This window comes from Humulus lupulus, chromosome 8 (genome assembly GCF_963169125.1).
Source record: "Humulus lupulus chromosome 8, drHumLupu1.1, whole genome shotgun sequence".
Taxonomy (NCBI): Eukaryota; Viridiplantae; Streptophyta; class Magnoliopsida; order Rosales; family Cannabaceae; genus Humulus; species Humulus lupulus.
Window position 1 is genome coordinate 156904070 of NC_084800.1, and position 26544 is coordinate 156930613.

The window sequence follows — 26544 nt, forward strand, 5'->3', positions numbered from 1 at the left end:
TTAGTGGTTTCAGTTTCACGTTTTAACTAAATGACTTGATTAGCAAGTCCTGCATCTTTATAAGCACACAGTGTAGCGGTCTTGGCTATCCAGGGCGTTACACCTGGGGCCCTTGCCCTTAGCTCTGAATAACTAGCCATAGAGCTAGTCAAGCGCTTTGTTTTCCAACGATCATTGGGTCGGCCAAAGTAATAATACATTTCTGATTGGGCCTAAGCCTCATAACCAGCACGCAGCACACTATTGCCACCCTTGACTAATAAGTCAAGGCTTTAATCTGACATTCAGATAAAAATATAGATAGAGATGCATGTACAGATACAGATAGAGATACAGATACAAATACTTATATAGATATAGATACATATATAGACAGATAAGCATACTTCAGAAAATACAAGTATGCATACATATAATTCATGGTGTCTTAGCCAATCAAGCACAAACACAGTAATAACCATGTTCCTTAACGGGGCCGAGCCCTACCTATGCAACAAGGCAAGCATTCATTAAACAATTATCTAGACATAGAACATTCAAGCATAACCTAATTCACATTCATTCACAGGAGTCAAGCCTTATTTACAATTATAATCAACAATCGGGCCAAGCTCTAATCACTTATACCACATATTAAGAACGAGCCTCGAGTAGGACCCTGGTTCCGAGCCCCTAACAATAACCTAGTCACAAACAATAGAAAATCTCATCAAAACGAGCAAATAAAAGCTTTCGGACCAAGTCTTAGCCTCTGAGACATCAAATTCCACTAAACCGGGTAGTAGGATCGATCTTGAGTCCTTAGGTTTGAGTTCCCTCACTCAAAAACCCTCATGGGGCTTCCAAAACCCTTAAGCGCCACAACTCAAAACAAAGGAGTCGCGACCCACCCCAAGTCAGAGAGTCGAAGCTCTCCCCTTCTTCAACCTGCACCGCGATGCTCCCTAGTAGGCGCTGTGCCTCAAATGGCCCGAAGGCACCAACTTCAAACATTCAAGAGAGTCGTGTCGCCTCAAGAACATGGCCATGACTCGACATGAAAACCCTATTTTTTCTCCATTTTCTTCAAGTCAAAACCCTCCAAAACCTATCCCAACATAACTAAAACTCAAAAGTAAAACCCTCAATCAATTCAGTAGCTTAAGTCCAACAAAACCCAAGAAAAAGCTTGGCCAAAACCCTTTCAAATCCCAAAATCATAGCTGAGTTTTCTAAACTCCAAAAACTCAACTGAAAATCAGAAAACACAAAGAGTTAGGGATGGAAATCGTTACCTCTATTTCCCCAATTGATGGTGAGTCTTTCCCCAAGTAATCTTGAGCCTAAGCTAGTCTTGATTCCCTTTAAACCATAAGAATTCTCAAGAAATTTTAGGAAGAAAATGTGTAGCTGAGAGAGAGAAAAGGGAGAATGTGTTTCTCTATTTTTTTGTGTTGTGTAATTGTAAGGTTGCTTAGACTCTGAGTAACTCTAAGTAAATCCTGAGGCTCAGGGTCCCAAAAACGTCCTCGAGGGAAAAATGGTCAAAACTCCCAGAATTCCCTCATAATCTCGCTAATACCAAATATATCCTCTAATATTCATTCCCGTTACCTGATACCCTATAATGGACTAGATACCCAAAATACCCCTTGACTCACCCCGAGTCAGGAATCAGGTCTAGTTGTGATTTTCCCGCTAACTTGCTCCCTAGGATCGTCTCGTGCTGAGTAACTCAAATATAATCTCCCACATATATCACATATATCGCATATATACCAAATATACCCATAACAGACCAAATTACGAAAATTTCCCTTCTAATAAGAAACAGACCCACATGCATATTTAATACACCTAAACATGCATATCTAGTCATATCGTCATATAATTGACATAATCACATAATTACACACGTACACATCACATAATCATATAATTTCCATAAATCTCCATATGGGCCCCCTAATCAAGGCCCTAAGCCTTATTAGTTAATTTGGGACGTTACAGTTTACATGCAATTGGTTTCTCCAAAACAATTCATATAAACAAATAGGACAATCCTAAATAATCATGTTTCTAAAAGATGCATGATTAATGAGAAACTGTGTGGGGTTTCATGAATGACATGTAATTGACTAATGCATGATCATGTTGTCAATCAAACATCAATGAACATTTATTTAAATAAATACAATAAATAAATAAATAAACAACAAATGATGAACTGAGTACTATTGGGTATTTATAAAATTTACAACCCGTGGAAAAATTAGAAAGAAAATTGCAATCTAAGCCTATGTAGCTTTCAAGACTCTCCAAGAATGCTTTTCTTCTCCTTTAGGCTTTCTTTCTAATCTTTAAGAACTTTGTTATGCCCATCCTATTAAATAGAAATAAAATTTATAATTAATTTATTTAATTAAAACTAACTTTTAATTAAATAACCATTTTTGTCATCTTTTTAATTTAGTTGAATTTAAATAATTAAAGAATAAAATTCAAATAATTATTTAAACTTAAGATATTAAAAGATCTTAATCAACTAAAAAATATTTCCTTTTCTAATAAAATGAAATAAGATAATTATACTTTTAAATTCAAACAATTCAAAATTAATTAAATAAAAGATATTGCAGAACATAGGATCTAGGGTTTGGGCACCAAGATTGGTGCCCTAGGAACCCTAGGGCCAGTGGCACAAGGTTCCATGAGCACAAGTGGCACACAGAACCCTAGGAACCCTAGGGCCAGGTGCGGCTGCAGCAAGGGCTCGACACACGGACATGGCACCAAGGGCAGAAGGGTGTGGTAGGTGCCAGATGCGCATGGCGCTACATGTGGGAGGCACCAGGGGCGCACACGAGGGACCAAGGGCTTAGGCTAGGTGAAGCGTGTGGGAGTAGGGATCTCGAGGCCTTGGCGCGCACGGGTGACGCAGCCACAGTGCTGGTGCGTGCGGCTAGGGCTTGGGCCCTAGGCTTGAGCATAGATAGATTTTCAATTTAAATTTCAAGAAATAGAATTGCAAAAATCCCATTCCCTTTATGGTTTACCCAAGATCTAGAAATTTAAAATTCCTAACCCAATAGCACCATATAATTAACGGTCCATTTTTCAACCATACATTCAAAAATATATCCATCCATTCATTATACATATCAACATACATACAAAAAATGCAAGAAACCCACACAGTAGTTAATATATATGTATAGACTGCTCTGGTGGAATTTTTGGTACTAAATGATCAATTCAAAGGGGCACAACAGAATATATTGACCCATTTTAATAAATATCAATACCAGCCAGGATCATATACACATTACATTAAATTACATACAAAACAGATCAGGGATAACCTCTTGTAGCCTATCAAGTGTCCTTGAATATTTTTGTATAAAATCAATGATCTTCCTATCAAATAATCTGAAAGCTCACACCTTGATCTCCCGACCCAATCCTTAAACACACATGGATGTGTGTGGGCACGTAGGTTTCGAAAGGTTGATTAATGTGACTCTCTATATGTACTCAACACATGAGATCTAGAAAGGTTTTACTGAGAAAAGATGTAACGCCCTACATCACTATGGCTGCTTCCTGGAATGATGACTGGCCCTGCAAACTAACACAACTCTTTCCAGCGTGCTTTGTCCTCACTTGCATGCTTCAAGGAAAACTTCCCAGGAGGTCACCCATCATGAGACTACTCCAGGTCAAGTACGTTTAACTTTGGAGTTATCACGTGATGGTTTACTGAAAAGAAGATGCATCTTGTTGGCATAGGTAGTACCCATCAATCCAATTAAGCCCTTGTTGATGGTGAGAACTCGTCAACGGATTAAGGTCAGAAAATTCGAAGACTTAAACAGGAACTTATAAACTTAGGAAAACTTATGGAGACTCAGAGACAAACGGCCGGAGAGAAATGAAAGAAAACATGTATATTAATCTTTTAATAGCTTGGCATTACAAGAATTTTCCAACCCCTTAGTTTGAGGGGTGGAGGTCTATTTATAGCTTGGCTTTAATGGCCTCTGATACAAGGTGGCCCCAGGGGACAAGAAGGTACTTGGGTACACTATCATGGTAGTGGCATAGGTCGTGGTGGAGCAAAGGATCGTGGTGTCGATGCTTGTTTGTGGTCAGAGACATGCATGTCATGCCACCACTCCTCGTACTTCCACTACATGCTAGGCACGGATGTCAGAGTCACACCTCTGTCATCCTCAGGGTCGTACATCTTGTACTCATGGGCATGCTTTATACCTGATGGTACTTCTTTTATTTAGAAGATATAAACTCTCTCCAAGCTATTTTACATTTTGATAAGTAATGAAGAACAGTGTGGGTTCTTCATTAATATAGAATGAATTTCCTGTACATGGCCTCCACGTTGAGGCATTTTTGGGAGATAGGCCTTACATAGGGAGGCCCTGCTACGTATCAACCTCATAGTGTGGGGTTTGGAGAACCGGACATTCCTTGTGAATGATGTACATCTTGGCATTTGGGTACGTGCTCTTGGCGTTAAGGCATATCAGCATTTTGGAATGCAGCGCCTCACCTAGCGAGGCACCTCTCTTCATGCTGGCCTCACACCTAGACGAACGAGATCTTATGCCTTGCACCGAGGAGCCAGACACCAACCCACATGCGAGGCACCTGCCGAGTGGCCGAGGTGTGATAGCCTTGTGATGCACCAGGGGGGCGCGAGGCAGTGGTAGGTGTGTGAGGCACCTCTTAAGTGGCCGAGGCATGATGGCCTCGCGAGGCACCTATGGGCTGAGAGGCGCTGCTGTGTGGCTGAGGCAGTGTTTGGGAGGCCTTGGCTCGAGATGCAGGGCATGTGCTCGAGGCCCTTGGTGCGAGACTCAGGGGCGTGTGTGTGAGGCCCTTGGTGCGAGATGCAGGGGCGTGTGTACGAGGCCCTTGGCGCGAGACGCTGAGGCGTGTGGGCAAGGCCCTTGGTGCGAGACACAGGGGCGTGTGTGCGAGACGGTGTCCGCAAGGCCCCTTGGCGGGAGACGCAATGGCATGTTGGCGAGGTTATTTCCATCCCAAACCTATTTTTTTAAGGGCCACAAGGTGGGGGCCTCGTTCAAGCTGAATTTTAATATTCACACTTGCCCTTAGTCTATGGGAAGGCCTTTAGGTGCTCCGGTAGACATTTTGGTATGGTTTCCTCAAACACCTTGTGGTGTTAGTGTGTTTCTTTGCCTTGGTAGTGTGAAGTAACACACTTGGGATGGTGATCCTCATCATTCCTTGAGAGTAGATGTGAACCTATCATTTTGCTTTGAAGATCCCAGTGCGGGTGTTTGACTTCATTCTTGACCATAGATCACATATTGAATTCAATGGCTAGGATGAGTTTGAGACTCCTATAAATAGGCCTTCTTGTCAAGGATAATTTCTACGCTTTCTCCTCTTAGCTTGGTGGTGCTTTTGTCTTCAAAGCATCCAAGAGGTGAGTGGTTCTGGCCCTCACAAGGGCACTTTGTCTTTTTTTGTTTTATATGTAAATATATGTATATGTGATAGTAGATTAAAACATCTATCTCCTTTCTTTTTGTAGGCGTGTACTTTCGACCCCTGGTATTTCTGCAACTGCGACGGTGTGCGACTTTACCCGCTCAAGGTACGCCTTCACCCTTTCTTGTGCTTAATGGGTCTAAATTAGCATTACTTGGGAAGGGTTTTCTTGGCTGAAGCTCCTCGTGAGCTAATTTATGTATATGCACCTGTTTGCACATATACCATCCCTTGCACCCCGTAGTTGGTTGTTTCGAGCACTTGTGTCTAGAGGTTTTCAGCTTATTCCTTTGTGTTTTGTAGTATACTTTCCACATACACTTGCACCCATATCACCAGCGAGACGTGACTATATGGCATGTGATGGATCATCTAGCTTTCCTTTGGGGGTCGAGTTTGTAGACTTGTCCTCAGATTCGGGGTCCTCCGAGAACAACCCTTATAACACCTTGAGGAGGGCCCATATATGTTACCTTGAACGCATGGCCGAGCTTAGGCATAACTGTGTGGTGGAGAACTAGATAGATTCGATGTTGAGGGGTGATGGAGTCCCTTTCTCCTTTGATCTTAATGATCACATTGCAAGCCTTAGAGTGAACCTCCTTGACCTACAAATGGAGCTAGAGTTCATGGAGGGAAACCTCCCTCCTGAACCTTCAGCCCCGTGTTCTCCATATAGTAGCCCCGAGGTCACCCCTGGTTCCCCTCAACCCTTGTCCTTAATCCACCCGTGTTTGATGCTTCCACAGCCAATGTCTCGGTGGAAAACTCATGTAGGAAGAAGAAAATGGAGGGTAAAGTGCTATGTTTTGACCTCACCTTTTTCCTTTGGTTTTACAGACATGTCAAAGAGAATGAGACGACAGGTTGCTCCCGAGAAGCTAGACTCCAGTCCTTTATTGGCATCCACCATCATTTCCCACCTGTCAGAAAACAGGCTGCTAGAGTTATCCGAGAAATACCACATTAGCAAGGAGTACAAGTTGTATGTATCCTCCAATAAGTGTCAAGCTGATAATCCCCCTAGGTCAATGTTGCTATAAGTGAACATATTTTGAAGGCGGGTGCGACCATTCCCCTACACCCATTCTTCATCATGGTCCTGAATCACTTCATCCTTGCTCCACTTCAGCTGGCACCCAACAGCTGGTTGACCTTAAGCTGCCTGTATACAACGTTCATGAAGCTTAACAGTCGCACTCCCACATCCTAGGAGGTGCATTTCATGTACAATCTCATGCCCACTCCTAAATCTAAGGGCTTCTACTTTTTGCAGAAAGCCAACTCTCAGGTCTCCTTGATAGAGGGTTCCGTTTCTAACTCGGGTTCATGGAAACATGACTTTTTCTTCGTGAAAGGTGCCTTTTCTGTCCGCGAACATTTATGCTAATTTCCAAGTAAGCACTTCAAGTCTTTTCCTTTTATATTGAGTTTGCTATTGTGGAACTCATACTCATATTGATAAATGAATTGATTTTTCAGAGAGTTTCAGTATCCCCGACGTTCCTGAATCGAAGGTGGCGCTGGTAGATGTCTTCCTTGATGCAAACCCTACAATGAAAATGGCTGCCCATCACTTTATTGTGGCCAACCTCAATCACTATGGTCTATCCAGGGTTTCGGAGCCCGACCTAATATGGCACATTTATGAGCGAAAGAAGAAAGCAACTCCAGCAGAACCTCACTTGGACGAAGGTGATGTTGAATGGTTGCCTGAGGAGGCTTCACTTGAATCTAAACGTCCAACTCGGCTATCTCCAGCCTCCAGAGGACGCCCCTCTTCTACTCCTATGGACCGCGACATGACTTCTCATTCCTACGGTCCACAGACCATGCAAGGGTGCTTCGTTATGCCTTTCTTTGATGATTTTTATAATCTTTGTTGTGCCCCCGCTAGTCATGGCTACTCGAGGTACCTTTCGTCTGATGTTCCTACGCCTCCTCCTCGCTTGATGAGTGGGTCATCTGTCCCTACCCACTCGGGTGCTCTTGATGGAGGGGACATCCTGGATGGGTCGCACATTAGCCCTTTATGTGTGGAGGTATGCCCAAGTTGCCGAGGGTATCCCTGAGACCGAGTGGAGAGGTCTCGAGAATTTTACCATGGCGGAGCTTGGGGAGACCCTTGCACACTCCACAATTTGGGTGGGTTCATGCATCTTACATTGGTCTTTTTTGTGTCTTGAGTTCCTTGTTTGCTCACTTTTTTCTTCCTTGCAGGCTTCTTTGGTGGTCCAACACTTTGTAGACTCGGCACAGGACCTATCTTCATCCAATGCTGAAAGGGATCATTTAGCAGTCAGAGTTCAGGAGCTTGAGGGACAACTTGCCGATGTGAACCTCAAGCTGGAGAAAGCCCTGGCGAAGGCCTCTTCATCATCCAAAAAGAAGAAGAGAGCGGAAGCTAAGGCTGAGGTGTTGTCCTGGAGGTAGATTTGGCAAAGGTTGAGTATAAGTCTGTAGAGCGCCCCCTTTATGGAATGTTGAGGCAAAATCCTGGTTTCGACTTCTCCTCCTTTGGTGACCATGCCGTTGCAAAGGTGGCCAAGTGGAATGCTCGCGGCAGGAGGCCTTGAGATTTCATTTCTATAGTTTTTATTTTTCACTTCGAATGGATTATATGCTTATTTGAACTTTATTATACTGGAGAGGTTTTTTCCTGGTTTTTTGCTTTTTCCTTCAGGAACGTTTTTAAGTCATGTTTTGGTTGGTGCCGACTTTATCCTACAACATTATCACGACTTTCTTCTTTTATATATATATGTGATCATTTGTTTTTGTTTCTTTATGCTTAAGGTCCTTTTGAGCCCACTCCTGTATGCAGGAGCCAAAGGTGTTCGATAGGTCTCTCTTTTTTCTAATAACTCGTTGATACTTTATTTGGACCGCGACCAATGGTCTCTTTGGTGTACCTTGATTATATTTGGAAGGATATGTTGATCCTTTGGGTTCTAGCTATCCTTTTATATATTTTTGCATGCGCTTGTTACTTTTTGCGAGAAGCGTCCTTCTCGTCATTATGCATAGTACTATTTTTACAAGGGTCTCTTTTAGGACCCTTTTTGGCTAGACGACTTGGTGGCAACTCTAGGATTATTGGTGGATGCTCTTCTTGAGGCCTTTCCTCTCATGGAGGTATCAACCTTTATTAGGAGGTTCTTTCTGTAGGACCTCTTGGCCCTCTTGATGTTCATAAGGGTAGCTAATCCTCGTGAACTGAAGAGATGCCTTGCAAGGTTTTCTTCCTTATTTCCCAATTTTTATAAGGGTCTCTTTTAGGACCCTTTTTGGCTGTATACTCTGCCTCCGAAGTGGTTGGTGAGATTTATCTCGTTGGCCACTTTTATCATTTTTCTCATGCACTTTGATAATTCCAATTGCTGATACGTACACGAGAGTTAGATACGTGCTCACGTAAATGAGGAGTGTGACATGCCAATAAGAAACATATTCATTAAAAATGAGTAGAGTACATAGGTATCTATGGCAACATTGTTCTTACTACATACTAGGGCATCTAGGTTACCCCTCTAATTCATAGCTGCTTTTAAGGGGAGGACTCACAACTATGTTGGGGGGCTAACTATGGTAACCCCTTTTATTTATCGTACTAAAGGTGGAGCTTTACCCGATGTTCCCTCTTAGGCACGTATGTACAACCATCGATTCTGATCTCCTCAGCAACTCTGGAGTTGAACTCATGCGGATTTTTGCTCCCATGCACTACCATCGCCATAGGTTCTGGCAGTTTCATGAGTGTTCGAAAGGGCGTGTTATAACATTCCCTTGCTTCTTTCTGTTCTAATTTAACGCTCGCTAGCCCCCAAGGAGTTGGGAACTTTATGGACAAGTGGTATACCGAGGTTATCGCCTTCAATTCTCTCAGAGAGGGTCTCCCTAATACCAGATTGAAGGCCGAGGTACAACTTACTACGACAAAGTTTGTCATTACAGTGGTCTGTCTGGGCGGCTCTCCCATGATGAGGGCTAACTCGATTGTGCCTAGGGGTTGTATTGAGTTTCCTGTAAACCTATACAGGGAGCTGTTGCAGGGCTTTAGATTCCTAATGCCTAGTTCCATCTTCTCTATGGCCGGACGATATAGGATTTCTATGGAACTCCCATTGTCTACCAGAACCCTGATGCACCTTCATGTTAGCCAGCTGTACACTTAATACCAAGGGGTCATTGTGTGGAAAATGCACACCCTGCACGTCTTCTTCGGTGAAGGTTATTGAGTCATTTTCCCCTTTAAAGTTTTTCGAGGGTCGTTGTTCTAAGCTTAACATGCATGGGGGTGGACTTTGTCTGGCATCCTTGGCGTATCTATCTCGCCCCTTTCTCGATACTCCTCTGAATCTTGGTCATCCGAAGATTTTCCTCACCTCTCCTTGCACTTATGGGGCTACATCTCGTGCTCGTGGCGAGGGTGGTCTATCATCTAGTCTTTCATTTTCTCTTCGGACATATCTACCCAAGTGCCCCCTTCGTATGAGTTCTTCAATTTCCTCCTTTAAATGAGTGCATTTTGCCGTGGTGTGGCCAATGTCTTTATGATACTGACAATACTTTCCGGGATCTCTCTTTGACTAATCTCTCTTCATTGGTGTGGGTCCATTGAAGGGGACCTGATTCTCATTTGCTACAAAGATATGTTCCCTAGTATGTGTTAGGTCAGTGTAGAAGGTGTGGGGTGTTTGCCTAGGGTCACCTCTGTGTGTTGTGCTTCCCTTGGTGGTCATCTCTTGGCCCTTCGTACACTCTTTTCTTTTTTTGCATCACTCAAACCTTCAGGGGCTGAGGGATTGAAAGGTGATGCCTTTAGGTTCTCATGGCCATCTTTAACACGAATGTACTTTTGTGCCTGTTCGTAGAAATAGTCTAAGTCAGTGGCCTCCCTCTTTAGCATGTTATCCCACAACTCACTACCTTGGAGCACCCCGACTGTAATGGCCATTTTTAACTCCCGACAGGTTAGGCTTCCTAATTTGACTGTCTCCATATTGAACCTATGGATATAGCTCTTTAGGCTCTATTCTTCTCCTTGTTTCACATTAGTGAGGCTGGTGCCTAACATGGTGTAATCACGCACAATGTGATGTTGGTGGAGAAATTCATCAGAAAATTGTTGCCAAGACCTGATGGACCCTGGCCGGAGTCTCTTAAACCACTTGTACGCAGGACCCTTTAACGTGACAACAAAACAGTGGCATCTGGCTCTACTAGTAATTCCCCTTAAATTCATAAGGTCAATGAACACATGAAGATGGTATTTTGGATTTGTATTGCCCTCGTAAGGGGTCATGTGAGGCTCTTTGAAGTTGGCTGGGAGCCGCACGGCTTGTATTTCTCTAATGAAGGATGATTTGAAGTCAAACTCATCGTCGACAGCGTGCCCCCCAGACACGGTGATTATCTTGCTTTGCAGGCTCCTCATCTCGGTGTCTAAGTCTTGCCTCCTTTTGTTCAAGGAGTCTTTCAAGTCAGATGGGTTGGCCATTCCTTTCCTTTTGTCTTCCATGGGAGCCACAAGAGGTGTGGCCCTCTCATTCATCCTTCTCCTATCGAGTTCTTCCCTTAAGTCTAGGGGTGTTTCCCTTGAAGTGACCTCAACTTCCCTGTGAGGGTTAGTGTTGTTCCCCCACTCTGGCCTCTTAGGCTGCTCCACCTATCCGGGACGTTCATGTTGCTTTAGCTGAGGGGTATTACTAGTGGAGATTCAAGTCCTCCCATCATCTACAAGGGCTGTGGTTTCTCCTTCTTCATGGCCTTTTTCCTTTCGCCTAGGGAGAGGCATGCTTGACTTTCCCTGAAGTAGGCCATTCAACACCTCTTGCATATTCTCTAAGGTGGTTTCTAGCCATTGATTCTTTCGGTGTAACTCGTGTATCTCCTCATCGTAGAATCGAGTCCTAGAGATTAAGCTTATGTAATGTACCTATGGACTCTTGTTGGGTTTGTGCATTGATGGACTCAGATCTTGCCGGCCTGAGTTTGGTAGCTGCGGCGGCCTTGGGGACGCAAACGCTTCGGCACCCCATGTAGAGGCAGCCGCTGGTCCTGAACGGTTTCCATCAGGCTAAATGACTGGGGATGAAGCCTCCCTTTCATCTTCAGGAGCCCTAGGCTCCTTTGGTGCATCAACATTTTCAGGTAGTAAAGGATTCCTCATGGAGGCTTTCATCTGATCTCCGTCCAAGTGGACCTCAACCTTTCATGGTTCTCTCAAACGCTTAAAACGCCTTGGTATATTTCTCTGCCGAAATCAATAGAAGAACAGTGGCTTAACACTTATCCTTCCCACAGACGACGCCAAACTGTTGACGGTGAGAAATCGTCAATGAATTAAGGTTAGAAAATTCGAAGACTTAAACAGGAACTTATAAACTTAGGAAAACTTATGGAGACTCAGAGAAAAATGGCCGGAGACAAATGAAAGAAAACATGTATATTACTCTTTGAATAGCCCGGCATTACAAGAATTTTCCAACCCCTTAGTTTGAGGGGTAGAGGTCTATTTATAGCTTGGCTCTAATGGCCTCTGATACAAGGTGGGCCCAGGGGACAAGAAGGTACTTGGGTACATTATCATGGTAGTGGCATAGGTTGTGGTGGAGCAGAGGATTGTGGTGTCGATGCTTGTTTGAGGTCAGAGACATGCAGGTCATGCAACCACTCCTTGTACTTCCACTACTTGCCAGGCACGGATGTCAGAGTCACACTTTTGTCCTCCTCAGGGTCGTACATATTATACTCATGTGCATGCCTTGTACATGATGGTACTTCTTTTATTTAAGATATAAACTCTCTCCAAGCTTTTTTACATTTTTCTAAGTAATGAAGAACATTGTAGGTTCTTCATTAATATAGAACGAATTTCCTGTACATCGCCTCCACGTTGAGGCATTTTTTAGAGACAGGCCTTACGTAGTGAGGCCCTGCTACGTATCAGCCCCATGGTGTGGGGTTTGGAGAACTGGGCCTTCCTTGTGGATGATGTACATCTTGGCGTTTGGGTACGTGGTCTTGGCGTCAAGGCATATCAGCATTTGGGAATGCAGCACCTTGCCTAGGAAGGCACCTCTCTTCATGCGGGCCTTGCACCCAGACGAACGAGTTCTTAAGCTTTGCGCTGAAGAGCCAGAGGCCAACCTGCATGCAAGGCGCTTGTCGAGTGGTTGAGGTGTGATAGCCTCGTGATGCACCAGGGGACATGAGGCAGTGGTCGGTGTACGAGGTGCCTCCTGAGTGGCCGAGGCACGATGGGCTCATGAGGCACCTATGGGGCACGAGGCACTGCTGTGTAGCCGAGGCAGTGTCCGCGAGGCCTTGGCGCGAGATGCAAGGCATGTGTGCGAGGCTCTTGGCCCAAGACGCAAAGGCATGTGCGCGAGGCCATTGGCGCAAGATGCAGGGGCGTGTGCGTGCGGCCCTTGGCACGAGACGCATGGGCGTGCTCATGAGGCTTTTAGCACGAGATGCAAAGGCATGTGCATGAGACGGTGTCCGCAAGGCCCCTTGGCAGGAAACGCAAGGGCATGTGGGCAAAGCTATTTCCATCCCGAACCTATTTTTTTGAGGGTCATGAGGCGGGGGCCTCGTTCAAATTGAATTTTGATATTCACATCCCTCTTCAACTGTGTAGTCCCATACCTACACAGTCTTAGAACCATGACACTTGACCTTCCCAAGGAGATGTGGGACTACACAGCTTTTACCTGGTGATTCCCCTTGCGGATCACAGGATTCTGACTATCACAATCACCCCTCCTTAGGGGTCTGACATCCCCGTTGGCCACACTTCTTGCTGGGTCAAGGCTTTGATACCATTTGTAACACCCAATGTCACTATGGTTGCTTCCTGGAATGATTACGGGCCCTCTAAACCAACATGAGTCTTTCAAGCGTGCTTTGTCCTCACTTGCATGCCTCCTGGGAAAACTTCCTATGAGGTCACCCATCATGAGGCTACTCCAAGTCAAGCATGCTTAACTTTGGAGTTCACAAGCGATGGGCTGCCAAAAAGAAGATGCTTCTTGTTGGCATAGGTAGTACCCATCAATCCATTTAAGCCCTCTTCAATTGTGTAGTCCTATACCTACACAGTCTTAGAATCATCACACTTGAGATTCCCCAGGCGATGTGGGATCGCACAGCTTTTACCTAGTCTTTCCCCCTCAGGATCTTGAGATTCTCACTGTCATAATCACCCCTCCTTAGGGGTCCGACATCACCGTCGGCCCCACTTTCGGCTGGGTCAAGGACCTGATACCATTTGTAACGCCCCACATCACTATGGCTACTTCCTGGAGTGACGATTGGCCTTGCAAACCAACACAAGTCTTTCTAGCGTGCTTTTTCCTCACTCACACACTTTTTGGGTGACTTCCTGGGAAGTTTTCCCAAGAAGCATGCGAGTGAGGACAAAGCACGCTGGAAAGACTCGTGTTAGTTTGTAGGGCCCGTCATTATTCCAGGAAGCAGCCATAGTGACGTGGGACGTTACATCTTGTCTTAGTAAAACCTCTCTAGATCTCATGTGTTAAGTACATATAGAGAGTCACATAAATCAACCTTTTGAAACCTACGTGCCCATAGTGACGTTGGGCATTATAAATTGTATCAGAGCCTTGACCCAGCCGAACGTGTGGCCGATGGGGACGTAATACCCCTAAGGAGGGGTGATTGTGGCATTAAGAATCCCATGATCCGCAGAGGGAAAGAGCGGGTAAAAACTATGCAATCCCATATCACCTTGGGAAGGTCAAGTGTGATGATTCTAAGAATGTGTAGATATAGGACTGCATTGTTGAAGAAAGCTTAAATGGATTGATGTGTACTACCTAATCCAACAAGATGCATATTCTTTTTGGTAGCCCATCACTTGAGAACTCCAAAGTTAAGCGTGCTTGACTTGGAGTAGTCTCATGATGGGTGACCTCCTGTAATGACCCAACTAATTCTAAGACTTTGGACCATTAAAACTACCATACATAGACACTACTTTCACTTAAACATGCACACGAAACATTCACAAACTTTATTAAAAACTCTAAGTAAATGTTGAAATACATAAATTCAGTGTATGGGATCCCATTGTTTGAAAAATAAAATATAACTTTATCTTAATTAAAATTGTTTACAAAACCAAGTGCGAAAAAATACATAGAAACATAATTAAAAAGACTGAAAATAACGTTGTCCTCGAATCATTCACGCAGTCCACCGAATCAATTCTTCCTCAATACACAACCCCAAGCTACCAAGAATCGTTCCGCCGCCAAAACTATTTTCCTGCATACATAAAATAAAGGAATGAGCCTAATGCCCAGCAAGGAAAATCTACTAATAACGTAAAACATAAACATATGTCATATACTACTACAATGGCCATTATACTACTTGGGGCTTGTTAACTAAACAAGTCATATGCCCAATAGATTTGTGAGGCTTGCTAGCTAAGGAAGTCATATGCCCATAAATTATTGGGGCTTGTTAGCTATACAAGTCATATGCCCAAGTTCTATCAATATACATAATATAACATCACATAACATAACATAAGATAACATATAAACATATCATGTAAACATATGAAATTCTATCCTATTTTCCTTACCAAAACCGGGATGTGAGAACAAGGACGGGATTCGAAACACTCCTAAAACAAACCAATAAAAATGTGAGTATTTCTAATGAAAGAGATGATCAAGAAATGAACTAAACCACCAAGATGAAACTTGTTGAAAAGAAACCTTAAGTTCAAAGAACTTAAATACCTAACCAAGAGTGGAAAACAACGAGATAGGATTTGAGTAAAGAAAACTAATGGAAACTAAAGAGTCATACAGAAATGAACATAAGATTAGGAATACCTTTGGATGTACTAGAGCCGAACTACACCTCGATATAGAAAAACACATTATTTATCTTACTTCCCAAGTGTTTATAAATCTTAAATTAATAAAGCTTATAACCCAACCCAAGTGTTTATCACTCAATAGTAAACCTAGTAGCTTGAAGGCTCTGAACACAACTTGAAGAATGAGAGAAATGGCTGGGTACTAGTATCTATTTATAGAGTTCAAGGAGTGTAGAGATCTTATTTGAGCTTGAATAAAAATAATGAATATTACTTTAAAAACATTTGAATATTCGTTCAGCAGAGCCTTAAGACTCGGTCAAAACGTTAAGAGGCTTGCTAAGAGGTTAAGGAATAAAATGAGCTCGGTTTCAAAAAAAATTGAAAAATTTGCCCTAGGGTCGATATATCACCCATTGTAGGCGATATATTGCCTGGGCTTATGCCCCGAGTGTTTGTCAATGCGTTTGTACGAAGTTCACGTGTTTTCGTATTCCCCGTGTGGCGATATATCGCCCCTATAGTTGCGATATATCGGCATACCCTGAAATATTATACACATAATTACACTTTTTCAGCTTAATTTGAATTGGGTAAACAGCTTTGACTGAGTCATATAACGTTTTTAAAGTTGTTGGCAGGTTCTAGGGATTTTAAATATTTGTTTTATAAAACTTGTTGACGGTGAAATCTCGTCAACGATATAAGGTTAGAAAACTGAGACTGTATTGCCAAAGGTATCTTCGAAGAAGATTGAGAGAACTTGAAAGAGTAAATATGCAGAACTATAATGGAGTCAAATTCGTATATTGCTTAACAACCTCAGCATACAATAAATTTTCCAACCTTTTTCTGGAGGGGTGATGATCTATTTACACTAGAGCACTAATGGCTCCCCATACATTGTGGTCCTAGGGGACAAGACTGTACATAGGTACATTGTCAGGGTAGTGGCATAGGTCGTGGTGGAGCAGAAGGTTATGGAGTCAGCCTGGTACATAGTCAGAGGTATGCATGTAGTGCTTCCACTCTCTGTACAAATCCGTACCTCCACTACTTGTAGGACACAGATGTCAGAGTCATGCCTTTGCCCTTTTTCAGGGTTGTACATCCCATGCTTGTACATTTATCTCATGCCTAGTGCTCCCCCTGACCTAAATATCTTATCTAGCTTTCTTTATATTTTAGTAAGTGTGGATCCATACTTCTTTTATCCTATCCTTACCTCCAGGTACGAGGCCTGGAAATAGGCAAGTACGAGGCTTGGGGATGGGTCTCACAAGGTGAGACCCTTGATGCCTAAGCGAGTATCCAGGCGTGACTTGGGCATTCACGAGGCTCGGGGATGGGTCTCACAAGGCAAGACCCTTGGTGCCTAAGTGAGTACCCATGTATGACCCGGGCATTCACAAGGCTCAGGGATGGGTCTCACAAGGCGAGACCCTTGGTGCCTAAGTGAGTACCCATGCGTGACCCGGGCATTCACGAGGCTCAGGGATGGGTCTCACAAGGCGAGACCCTTGGTGCCTAAACGAGTAACCAGGTGTGACTTAGGCATTCATGAGGCTCGGGGATGGGTCTCACAAGGCGAGACCCTTGGTGCCTAAGTGAGTACCCATGTGTGACCCAGGCATTAACGAGGCTCGGGGATGGGTCTCACAAGGTGAGACCCTTGGTGCCTAAGAGAGTACCCATACGTGACCCGGGTATTCACGAGGCTCGGGGATGGGTCTCACAAGGTGTGATGGGGTTGCATGAGGGCCACGAGATGGTGGTGGCACGAGGCTCCTTAGCGTGGTCGTACATCGCGAGACGTACACGGGCGTGGTGAGGTGTGTCTTGCTGTGCAAGGCGTTGGCGCACATCTGGGTCTCGAGGTGCACGGGCGAGGGTAGCCTCGCATAGCGAGGCCCTTGTGGCCTTGGCAGGTGCACGCGGGGGAAGGGCAGCCTCGCATAGCGAGGCCCTTGTGGCCTGGCAGGCGTGCGCGGGGGAAGGGTAGTCTCACATAGCGAGGCCCTTGTGGCATGGGCAGGTGCGCACGGGGGAAGGGCAGCTGTGCATATCGAGGCCCTTGTGGCCTTGCCAGGTGCGCGCGTGGGGAGGGCAGCCTCGCATAGCGAGGCCCTTGGGGCCTGGCAGGCGCACGCGGGTGAAGGGAAGCCTCGCATAGTGAGGCCCTTGGGTCCTTCTGGGAATTTTCGCTAAGGCCTTCTATGAGACATGGGACTCGCGTGGGGCAAGATATTGGGCTGCTTTGTTTGCCCGAGGCTAATGTAAGTAACCCTCAATTTTTCTCTTGAGTGTTGACTATGGCTCTGGTCAATTTTTCGCATTCACAAAACTATTTATCAAAAATGCTTAATTTCTCAATAAACATGCACACGACAAGTGTCATGATCTTATTAGTTCTATCTAAACCTTATAGTATAATAAATAACATCTTTATAATCAGCTATATTAATCAAACCTTATTTTATAATTAATATTCTTAAACTATAGGTTAAATTTATAAAATCTACAAGTGTTGGTACGAGTGTTCAACTATGTCCCGGCTTGAACCAAAATCCACATACTATAACATACTATAACTACTACTAGCTATTACTACTATTTCTATAATCTAACTAGCTAAGTAAAGTTCTAGGACTCTACAATTCTCCCCTACTAAAAAGAATTTCATCCCAGAAATTTACTTACCAAACAATTCTGGATAACGAGCTTGCATGTCCTCCTCCAACTCCCACGCTGCCTCTCGTTCAGAACTATTGCTCCATAGGACTTTGACTATCGAAATATTTTTGGACCGTAACTGCTTCATCCCTCTATCTAGGATACTAATCGGTCGTTCCTCATAACTCAAATCTTTTTGGAGTGCTATCGTATTGTACTTGAGGATGTGAGATGGGTCTGACACATATCTACGCAGCATCAAGATGTGGAACACATTGTGGCTATCTGTTAGAGCTAGCGGTAGGGCTAATCTATATGCAACTGCTCCCACTTTGTCCAATATCTCAAAAGGACCTATAAAATGAGGACTAAGCTTGCCTTTCTTCCCAAACCGCTTCACACCTTTCATAGGATATATCTTTAGGAAGACTTGATATCCGACTTTGAATTCCACATCCCGCCACTTGGCATCTGCATAACTTTTCTGACGAATTTGAGCAGTGAACATATGCTTTCTAATTAGCGCTACTGCTTCCTGAGCTTTTCTAACAGCTTCAGGACCAAGAAGTTGCCTTTCTCCTACCTCCACCCAATGTAACGGCAATCGACACCTTCTTCCATAAAGCAACTCATAAGGTGCCATCCCGATCGTTGACTGGTAGCTATTGTTGTAGGAGAATTCGATCTGTGGTAAGTACTTATTCCATGATCCTCCAAAATCAAGTACAAAAGCGCGCAACATATCTTCTAAAATCTGTACAACACGCTTGGACTGACCGTCGGTCTAAGGATGAAAAGTTGTACTAAGACTTAACTTAGTACCCATGGCTTGCTGTAAACTTCCCTAAAATCTCGATGTAAACACCGATCCTCTATCAGATACTATTGTCTTAGGGATTCCATGTAACCGTACTATTTCTTGGACATAGATGTCTGCGTATTGATCCGCTATGTATGAAGTCTTAACAAGCAGGAAATAAGCTGACTTGGTTAGTCTATCTATTACTACCCAAGCCGAATCATGCTGCTTATTCGTTCGTGGCAAACCCATCATGAAATCCATGGCTATATCATCCCATTTCCATTCTGGAATGCTAAGTGGCTTTTCTATTCTGGCTAGTGCTGCTTTTCTATTCCGGCTAGTGTTGCTAAACTTCCATAACTCTTCCTACATAGGGCATTAGCAACTACGTTTGCCTTTCCCGGGTGGTATAGCAGTCATAATCCTTCACTAGTTCTAACCACCTACGCTGTCTCATGTTGAGCTCCTTCTGAGTGAAGAAGTACTTTAAGCTTTTGTGGTCCGTATAAATCTCACACTATTCTCCGTAAAGATAATGGCGCTAGATTTTAAATGCAAAGACCACTGTTGCAAACTCCATATCCTGTGTTGGATAGCATTTCTCGTACTCCTTCAGCTGCCTTGAGGCGTAGGCTATCACCTTGTCATTCTGCATCAGCACGCAACCTAACCCTTGCTTTGACGCATCACAGTGGACTACAAACTTGTCGTTGGGTGCCGGTACACAGAGTACTGGTGCTAAGCACAACTTATCTTTCAGTAACTGGAAGCTCTCTTCACACTTATCAATCTAGTTAAACCTCTGTTGCTTCCGAGTCAGGTTGGTGAGCAGAGTGGTTATCTTAGAAAAGCCCTCTACAAACCTCCGATAATAACCTGCTAATCCCATAAAGCTTCTTACCTCTGATCTGTTCTTTGGTCTTGGCCAATCCTTTACAGCCTCTACCTTAGATGGCTCTATTGCAACTCAATCCTTGGATACAATGTGCCCGAGGAATGCTACTTGCGTAAGCCAAAATTCACACTTCTTGAACTTGGCATAAAGTTGATGCTCCTTTAGTCGTAACAAGACCAACCTTAAATGCTCCTCGTGCTCGTTTGCGTCCTTTGAGTACACCAAGATATCGTCGATGAAAACTACGATGAATTTATCCAAGTAGTCCTTAAAGACCCTATTCATTAAATCCATAAACGCACCTGGAGCGTTGGTAAGACCAAAAGAGATAACTAAGAACTCGTAATGCCCATAATGAGTTCTAAAAGCTGTCTTAGGAATATCCTCTTCCCGCACCTTGACCTTATGGTACCCGGACCGTAAATCAATCTTTGAAAACACGATCGCACCTCAAAGTTGATCAAACAAGTCGTCAATTCAGGGTAGCGGGTACTTATTCTTAATCATCACCTTATTCAGCTCACGGTAATCTATGCACATCCGCATGCTTCCGTCCTTTTTCTTCACAAATAGCACCGGTGCTCCCCATGGCAAATGGATCAGTCTAATGAAACCCAAGTCTAGGAGTTCTTGTAGCTGCGTCTTTAACTCCTTGAGTTCGGTAGGTGCCATTCGGTATGGTGCCTTGGAGATTGGCTCGGTGCCCGGTACTAATTCGATTGTGAAGTCAATTTCCCGAATCGGTGGCAACCCTGGTAAGTCGTGAGGAAATACTTATGGAAATTCCTTTACAATGTGGACGTCTCCAACCTTTAGTGGTGTTTCCTTTACCACATCTGTGATGTTAGCTAAGAATGCTTGACATCCTTTTTCTATTATTCTTTGAGCTTTGAGAGATGATATTAACAGTGTGCGTAGTACTGAAACTTGTCCCATAAAGCACAGTCTCTGGTTGTCAGGAGTCTCGAACGTCACCTTCTTGCATGCAATCGATGGGTGCGCCATGCCTTGCTAGCCAGTCCATTCCTAGTATCACGTCGAAGTATTTGATCTCTAGTTCTATCAGGTCTCCTTCTAGTTCTACGTCCTCAATCTTGATTGGTACGCCTCGTACTATCCGTGATGATAGAACTACTTTGCCCGAAGGCAAGTCTGTTACAAACCTAGTTCTAAATCTTTCACAAGGTTTGTCTAGTTTTTCTATCATTCCTAACGAGATATACGAATGAGTGGCTCCCGAATCAAATAATACAGAACATATATTATTGAGGATAGAAACTTGACCTGTAACCACTTTATTGCTAGCATCAGCTTCTCCTTGGGTCAAGGTAAATACCCTGGCAGGAACCATCTTGTCTTCCTTTTTCCCCTCTGGCTTGAGCTGGGGACAGTCTCTCTTCCGGTGTCCTTCCTGACCACAATTGTTGTAATATCCAACATTTTCATAATACATTTCTTTATTATAAATCAGAGTTTCAATACATAAAATGTACAAGTTTACAAATTTAAGAAATACTAATGGAAAAATAGTATTTAAAATATGATTTTATATTGTTAATGAGATTAAAGAGAGAGAAACTTGAGTAGTCAAGTATTGGACCCAAATGTCATATAATTTTAATTGTGGATTTTTATAAAATTAAGAAAGTTTTGCTAAAGGGCTTATTTGAAAAGAATTTTAGTATTTTGGGTGCAAGTGTAATTTAAAAAAAAAAGGCTTCAGCCTTTTAACCGAGCCTCTCTCTCTCTCTCTCTCTCGCATGCTTACGTCTACCCAACCACCGAACATCCACCGGCGATCGCCACTTTTAGCCACGCGCCGGACCGTTGGATTCAGAGGCCTCCGAACTATCGACCATGCGGGAATCTAGAGCTCACTCGCCGATTAAACACCTCAATTGGTCGATTTAAGTTCGGCCACCCCGCGACTTCAAAGTTGTGATTCAGCCACCTCGGGCATCCGTTTGCCGATCCGTCACCACCATCGTGTTCCTCGTGTTGTGGGCTTCAAAACCCAATAACTTGTTCCTACATCTACCATAGTTTGGTGGTGGGCCCACCACGAGCTACCGCGATCCACCGTAGACCGACGGTCGTAACTTAGTGTTCGAGGTTTCGAAGTACGTTTTGAGTTTCAGAAAATCACCGTTTGACTTGTTGTGGAACCCGATCATTGTGGTATAATTTCTTTGACCTATATATTATGTTTAATTGTGATTGATTAGAGTAATTATGTGTATTTATAGTATATAATTATATATTATTGATATATGGAATATTTTTTTGTAATTATACTGGCTGTTTGAGATTATATGTATTCTTGATACAGGTTTTGATTTTGGGATTGTCCACTTTATAGCCGTTGTGCTGTCCGATTTTCTAGAAAATATTAAATATTAAATAAATTATAAAAATGCATATTTAATTGATTTTCCATTAATATGGAAATTATTATGATTAATTAATTTTAATTATTATTGTTATTGTTTTGTTAAGTAAATCAAGAATACAGTTTCATGTATATATATATATATATGAAAAATATGATTTATAGTAAACCTATTATTTAACCATTATTATTGTATATTAATATTTTTGTTAATATTTTAATATTAAAATAATATCAAATATTAGTTTCTTACAGCTATTGATATTTGTAAGACCAGTGAATTTTGGAGAAAGTATAATTATTATATCACTGGAATTGATATTATGACTAATTAATAATAATATAAATATATATTTATATTTATATTATTATCATTATATTGATTATTACAATTTTATGTTAAAAAATATGATTTCTTTTATAAAATGACTATTTGAATATATACATTCATATACGTATTGTTATTGAAGTATTTTGTTATTAATATTGAAATAAGTTTATTTATAGACGATAATTATTATTGTTGTTGGGATTATTATTATTATTATTATTATCATAAGAGTACATTATCTTATGAGCAAGGTTTAAAACATGGTTTTATATAAAGAGTTATTTGCATTACGTTGATAATAATTATTATTATCATTTATATAGTTTCTGGTATTGTTAATATACACTATCAATAGTGTATATTTACGATTTTGATAGAATTTAATATATGATGTGCCTTGAATAGGATTTGTATGGATTTGATTGATTGACTCTTGGTGAGCAGTTTTAAAATAAGCTAAGGACCTAAGGTAAGTAAATCTCACCTTTTGTGCTTAAGTGTAAGATGCATGACTACATTGATTGTGTACATCTGATGAGTTAAGTATGGTATGATGATGATGCATATGATAAGTATGTGAAGAATGGTTATATGAATATCATAAAGGTGTTGTGTGATATGTAATTGATGAATTTCGTGATATGTGAAATATGTCTTACTTGGTTAAGATTGATATGAATTATGTGCAAGTATGTGTTCTTATGTTGATGAATATGTGGATTACTTTTGTGTTCATGATTTTTGTTATGTGTTATGATATATGAAGCATTTAAGTTTTTAGGCTGGAAACCTTAGACCTGAGCCATAGCTCTACGTTAAGGCATAACAACGCCACCAACCCAAAGCTTCATGTATTATGACTAAAGATGTTTTGAGTTATATGAGATGTGATACAATGCCTTGATTGAATACCATCAAACATGAATCATGAACATGAACATTGGCATTTCAGCATCTACATGTATGCATGACATGTATAGTTATGTGATACATTATTATGTGATATAAGACCATGCATATGAATATGAGAAAAGTTATGAAATGCCTTGAAAAAGTCTTATGTAAAGATGAACATTTTAATGACACAAGGCTTAAGCAAATTCATAATAAGATGTTAAAAAGGGTGCCACTATTTCGATGAAGCAATTAAGTAAGTTCAGTAAAGAAGACGAAGGTCTATAAGGCTTATAGTGGCTGCCCACTGGTATGGGCTAGGTCAGAGTTGACCATTCAGATATGTTTGCCATGTTTCCTTCTTTCTCCTCCATATGTGTAATAAGTATGGCAGCTATGGCAACGATGAAATGAGTGTTATGATGAGCCTAGCTGCGATGATGGCTAGCCAGAGGAGAACCCATGGGAATCTATATGATATGTGTAACAAACCTTGCAGGCATTGGTCGAATCAAACAATGTGCATAAGTGATATTGGGCCCATAAAAATGTGAAACTAAAAGAAAGAGCATAAAAGTAAAGTTTGAAAGTGCATGAGCAATAAATGAAATGCATAAGTATATAAGTCAGCATATTAGTATATGTGCACTAAAAACTCACGACATTCATGTGTATGTGTATGCATGAGATTTGCTTATTGAGCGTTAGCTCATTATGTTATTTTCCAACATTTTTCCAGGTGTGGCTTTAGCTGTTGAGCAACTTGTGGAGCACGGACTCAGTAGCAATGCAATAGTTGTTTAGAGTTTTCATATGGCTACATTAAATTTAAAGTTTTCATACGTGTAATAATTTCTACTAACAAGTTTATATAAAAGTTTTAAATTTTTCTGTATTTCTTCGTATCATTTTATTTAATTCTTTTGGTCAAGTGCCTAACATACTCATAAACCCTAGAATTACGAGTATGTGGCGGATGCACCCTACCTTAGGGACGTTACAGTTGTAGCATCCCTTGGTGTTTGCTTGGCATTCACCAGGATGTTTCTTATGGCATTTAGCACATTGCGGGTATTCTACATAACCCAGCCTATTACTTCCATTATTCGTCCGTGCCTTTTTATCGCTATCAGACTTCTTATTGTCAGGATGCCTTCTTTTTTTACCGTTATTGTTGTTGCTGGACTGATTGCTGTTGTTGTTCCGACCAGTCTGAGGTTGACTTTGCTGTTTAGGCTCAGGCTTACTAGGTTCTTCTTTACTAACATTTACCTGAAGCCTTTCTACTTCTATTGCCGTTTCCAAAACGTCGGCATAGGTAGTATTTCCTTGGTTTGCTAGCTTAACCCCTAGCTCAATCTTCGGTCAAAGTCCTCTAACGAACTTGGTCACCCTCAGAAAGTCAGTTGGAACCATTTCCGGTGCAAACTTGGCTAATCGGTCGAACTGCTGAGCATATTCTGCCATTGATAAACTCCCTTGCTTCAGACCAGCGAACTCCTTGACTCTTGAGGCGATGACTACCGAATTGTAGTACTTTTTGTGGAACAGCTCCACAAATCTGGTCCAAGTCATGGTGGCGACATCGTGAGTCTGCTGAACTAAGTCCCACCATATTCTAGCATCTTTCTTGAGCAAAGACAAAACACAAGATATGCGGTCCGCGTTGCTGAGATTCATGTGCGTCATCATCTATCGTCTCCTATATATCTTCTAAAGATGCAATCCCAGTTGGATAATCTTTAAAAAGTCTAATTATTAAAACGTATTGCTCCGTTGATCTCATCATGATCTGCTTAGTTTCTTGGAGGTGACCTATCTCCCTGTGGAATAAGAGTAGTCTTCGAGTGATTCTTTCTAGCACTCCTACGGTGTTTCTTGGTTCTCTAACTCTTTTTAAGGCCTTAATGGCTCGAATATCCTCATAAGCTAATGCTCCATTCATTCTTAACTGAAAACATTAGGCTAAAACATCAGTTATACATATATACATAATAATTAAAACATAAACACTTACTTGGCAGTTAGATTTGGAGCTTGAGCGTATGTATCAAGGAGAACTTCATGCGAATGAACCGTTTGCTTTGATACCAACTGTAATGACCCAACTAATTCTAGGACTTTGGAAGATTAAAACTACTATACATAGACACTACTTTCACGAAAAAATACATAAGAAACATTCACAAACTTGATTAAAAACTCTAAGTAAATGTTGAAATACATAAATTCAGTGTATGTGATCCCATTATTTGAAAAATAAAATATAACTCTAACTTAATTAAAATTGTTTACAAAACCAAGTGCGGAAAAATACATAGAAACATAATTAAAAAGACTGAAAATAACATTGTCCTCGAATCGTTCTCGCAGTCCACCGAATCCATTCTTCCTCAATACACAACCCCAAGCTACCAAGAATCCTTCCATCGCCAAAACTATTTTCCTACATACATAAAATAAAGGAATGAGCCTAATGCCCAGCAAGGAAAATCTACTAATAACGTAAAACATAAACATATACTATAACATATGTCATATACTACTACAATGGCCATTATACTACTTGGGGCTTGTTAACTAAACAAGTCATATGCCCAATAGATTTGTGGGGCTTGCTAGCTAAGGAAGTCATATGCCCATAAATTATTGGGGCTTGTTATCTATACAAGTCATATGCCCAAGGTCTATCAACATACATAATATAACATCACATAACATAACATAACATATAAACATATAAAATTCTATCTTATTTTCCATACCAAAACTTGGATGTGAGAACAAGGAGGGGATTTGGAACACTCCTAAAACCAACCAATAAAAATTTGAGTATTTCTAATGAAAGAGATGATCAAGAAATGAACTAAACCACCAAGATGAAACTTACCGAAAAGAAACCTTAAGTTCAAAGAACTTAAATACCTAACCAAGAGTGGAAAAGAACGAGTTAGGATTTGAGTAAAGAAAACTAATGGAAACTAAAGAGTCATACAGAAATGAACATAAGATTAGGAATACCTTTGGAAGTACTAGAACTGAACTGCACCTCGATATAGAAAAACACACTATTTATCTTACTTCCCAAGTGTTATAAAGCTTATAACCTAACCCAAGTGTTTATCACTCAATAGTAAACCTAGCAGCTTGAAGGCTCTGAACACTACTTAAAGAATGAGGG